This window comes from Chiloscyllium plagiosum, chromosome 24, assembly GCF_004010195.1.
Source record: "Chiloscyllium plagiosum isolate BGI_BamShark_2017 chromosome 24, ASM401019v2, whole genome shotgun sequence".
NCBI lineage: Eukaryota > Metazoa > Chordata > Chondrichthyes > Orectolobiformes > Hemiscylliidae > Chiloscyllium > Chiloscyllium plagiosum.
This window is the reverse complement of record NC_057733.1, coordinates 42,187,765-42,192,372: the sequence shown is the minus strand read 5'-3', so window position 1 is coordinate 42,192,372 and position 4,608 is coordinate 42,187,765.

The following is a 4,608-nucleotide window of genomic DNA, read 5'->3' as shown; positions in this document are numbered from 1 at the left end:
TTTAATGTTCCAGTTTAAAACTTAATTCCAAACTCAAACACATTGCCTTCTTTACAAATGATAGAAAATTGCAGTCAACACTAATATTTGCTGACTAGTTCCTTCAGCTAGTTCAAAGCATTGTTTATTTTGTTATCACTTTTATAAATGGATGGAATATTGCTCTATGATTTTTATTGACAATAGTATATTCAAAGCAACATTGTTAGCGGAGCAAGAGGTAAAACATTCTGTTTCCCAAGTGAAGTTGCACGTACAAGTGCAGCAGTTAGTAGTTTTCCCTAATCCCTATGTTTCACTGGTATTTCATATTTGCAAATATTTTAGCACTTGAGGTTAGTGTCCCTTTTTGATGGGCAGACCAATGTTCCAGATGTTTCCTTTTAAGAACTTGCTGTAAAATTGTAATTGAAATCTTGTTTGAAAGATAATTTACTTTCAGTGGTACTAAAGCCTTTTCTGATTATGGCATTAAGGTTTGACATTGATATCTGCTGTATTTTGAGATAGAAGCTTTCAGTGTATTCTACCAATGTTTAGTTTTAAGATATGTAACATTGAGGAGTTTTCCTAACTTTGATTTTTAGCTATTATTAAATGTAACTCCTGATATAATCAGGGATAATATACTTATTGATGTGTGTTCCTCATTTGGTACCAAACAAGTACGTGTATTTTCAGCCATTATTCAAATATCTGAAACTTGGCCTAATCTTGTGTGGGTCTGTGTGATGTGCTGTATGGTGAGATTTGTGGCGGAGTCGGATGAAGTCCAGCAAAGAATATTTCTTGTCTGGAACATGTGGCCCCATCTCTTTTGCTTTTCACAAATGGAGTGGCAAGGTTCATGGAAAGCAGTAATCATTTGCCAATTGGTGATTGAAGCCTGTTAACCACTTCTTTAACACCACAATCTGCCTCATTAATGTACAGCTTTCTATCTTATCAGATAAACTAGACATTGAAAACATTCGACATAGAAACCAGAGCAAGTACCTAGCAAATTCAGCTTGTTGCTTTCTCTCAAGGGGCTCCACATTAGACACCACCATCCTCTGGCATGATCTATGGACAGTAGCCACACATCCGCATTTAATGACTTTGGCATCTGATATCTGCCAGCCTCTAACCCTCATGGCACATCTCTGATCTACACAGAATGCTTCTGCACTTCATTGCAGCATGTCCATATTTGCCAGTTCATAGACTGGACCAGGCTGCACCTCTGGGATATTTGCTCACTGTCATAGCGTTTAGTCACTCAGCCTACTTTTGTACACAGCATTTCTGTCTTGCCGTGCTGTTTCATGCTGGCACACAGCTGTCAGCAAGCCTCAGTCAAACGAATGGGAATAACCTTCGTTCAGAAGACCCTGTTGCACGAAGTCAAGGGCAGCCTTTGATTCCAATTCAGGGGCTTGGAAATAGTCAGTTATCCACTCACAGCAGTCAGTCAAGATTCTCTTCACATAAGGGTGAGGATCTGAATGTTGAGCAGCCACCACCAACCTTGGCTCGTTCTGCCTTACTGGAAGCGGGGGATGAAAGTGGGTGACAGCTGGGTCCAGGTGGAGAGGTGTCCCGAGTGAATGATTAAGCAGCACCTTAAGCAAGATTTTGCAGGCATTAATGAGAGTGGTTGAGCAAACTGAGTAGTACAGACTGATGCTGCAGGTCTGGTTGCACAGCAGCCTTTTAAAGATAGCATGTACACAACATGCTGTGAATTCTGGATATACTGGTGAGTTGTTCTGAGAACAGCTTGTGGTATATTGGACCAGAATTGTACAAGGAATACAATATGGGCAGACCCGTAGCAAAGGGGTAAAACCTTAGTGAGAAAACTTGCTTTTCTTTGTGGTGGAAATCCCTCTCAAAAAAAAATCAACTTAGACAAAGCCAATAAAACACATTTCAGCCCTTGGTAAATTTTGTTTCTGGATCATAATTAACCTTTTTGACCTTTTCTGGTAACTGAGTCTGTTGGATAAATGTGAACTTTGAGTGGCATTAAATTCAAACGTAGAATTGATTTTCTTGAGTCAGTGGAGATTTTAGTTTGAACGTAAACAAATACCAGTCTGTAATGTTTCCCTGTATGGGAACAGCCGTGTTATTGGCCAGAACTAATTCAAATAGTGCTATCAAGCTGTCACTCAGAAGCTAAAGCCTTTGTTATTTATCATGGTCATTAAAATGTACCGTTAAAAATTATGTTTTGATCTCAATGATTATCAAATATGGCTTTCTTATTAAATGACAATCTATTATCTTTTTGCAGAATAACAAATATGGGTAAGGAGTAGTGCTGGGGATACTTGAAGCATGAGCAGTATATGTTTGTCTCTAAGGGCTCTTTTGGTACAGTGACAGTGTCTTAACTTTTGAGCCAGGAAGCCCAGATTCATGTCCTACTACTGCAGAGGTCAGTGATAACATCCGTGAACAGGTTGCTTGGAAAATACCTAAATTTATCTATACCTAGCTTCGGGGGAGTGTGGTCACAATGCACGCCTCATCTCAGGAGCCTGGGACTAGTCTGAAATTCTCTTAACGTATTAAATTCAAAAAGGTACTTAACCTGCACGCACAGCAATTTTGTAAACTTTATTCATTAGTGTTCTTATGGAGATCCTGATTACATAATCTTTCATTAAGAACAGAACATCTTCGAAATACAGTATGGGGCATCTGGACAGGAACACTCTGCTCTCTATGGAACAAAAATAAATTTGCTCAAACTGCCCACCATAAGCATGGTCTTTAAAGAGGACTACAGTTTTCCCATTGGTCAACTGGAGAAAATTCAAGTTTATCAATACATTGATGTTAGGCAATATGCCAACACAAGTGATGGAAGGGTAATACAGTTATTATCAGCAAATAAAACATGATTTTGTGATTAATGTCATCTGCTGGGAATAGCATTGAAAGATTTTTGACAATACTAACTTTTAGGAGTCTATGCTCATTTGGAGTATTGTTTTTAATTTTTGAACTTAACATTTTTAAAAATAGTTCAGTTTGAATTTCTGTTTGCTGAGTGTGACAGTTAACACTTAAAACAGTCTGGGAATAGTGACAGCAGCTGTCTAGGTGTGAGTTCAACGAGTTTAAAACATTTGTTTTAATGACACTGTGACTTTTCTTTGTCACCTTTAAAGAAATAGAGGAGAGGTTTGTAATCAGCAGCTGGAACCTTGTATCAAGAGAACCATCATGTTTTTGAGTTTGAATGAACCACTAATACCTTTGATCTGTTAACCATATCTGTAGAGTAGATCATCTATATTTCGAGACACATTCGGCTAGGAATTACTATTAAATTTATTCTTTATCACATGAATATCCTTAGGATTAGGCTAACATTTTGTGATTTTTCTCAATTTTTATTATTGATATGAAACATTATACAATTGCTCTGAATTGAGGAAGATGTGTTGATTGTTCACAAAGTATGCTAACTCGTGGAGTTTAAAGGAAATAAAAATTGACTTAGTTGTTCCAATTACAAAAGTTTGGCAACATCAGGTGATTCCTCACCCACAGATTTGAAAAAGGGAAATTCAGCCAAAGTTGTGTATAAACTTGTTTAACTTTCCATTACTGATTCTACTTCTCCAGGCTCACAGTTATTGCATTGCTCTGCAAGAAATCTATTAATAAGCTCTTCATCAGCTTCAATTGCTGTTGCAATTGTGAGGTTAATCTCTTTAAATTTAGGTTAAAGTTAAGGGAGTCAAATGACTCTTCCAAATCCAGCCTGACAACATGCTTGGCCAAGTCAAGGTTGTTGCTGACCAAGGCGTGACGTTATCGCAACTGGCAACGAAAGGCAAATGCAGTCGTGCAAACTGTAAATAAATTTGCTGGCTCCAGGTGAGAAAGAGAGGAAAGGAAAAGCAGATGGTGTGCTCCAACAGAGAGACTGCAGGTTCTTTGCAAGCTGCTCAAGCTAGATCGGGGGGAAGGCATCTTTTAGTCCAGGTGACTGGAATGTGTATCTTGGTGTGCCTGGAAGAATCATCAGGCTGCGCTTTACCACTGAGTGAAGTGCCTGGAGACAGTCACTCAAAGTTAGAACTCGGTGAAACAAGAACTCACTGGAAGTTACTGTGAAAGACTGTAATTCTACAGAGAATGCATTTTGTGATATGTACAAAAAGGAATCTTCCTTTCTTTAGTATTAATATAAAAGCCTTTATGTAAATTTTGATCATTTATTGTAATAAAAACTGCAATCTTTCATCTTTTTTACATGAGTTGGAACTTCTGTCCTTTCAACAAATGGGACAGCTATTCTTTGTCAACTATTCCAAATTAGTGTTGCGTTGCTTGTATTTTGACATATTAATGATATCTAGCTTCATTTCCTTGCCTCTTTCATCAATCCAGAGGTTATTGTTATAATCTTCAACTGCCAAACTGATGTTCAGATCTAAATGAGTGAAAATGCCCTCCAGGCAAACCTCAACTTATTCTTTTGGAATCCCACATAAAATCTACCTGTTGCTGACTTTGACTTTCTAGTTGGCATTGCAAGGCACTCAAAGAATTTTGGACTACTGTTCGACTTAAACTTCATTTTCTTATTGCAGACCCCTTATT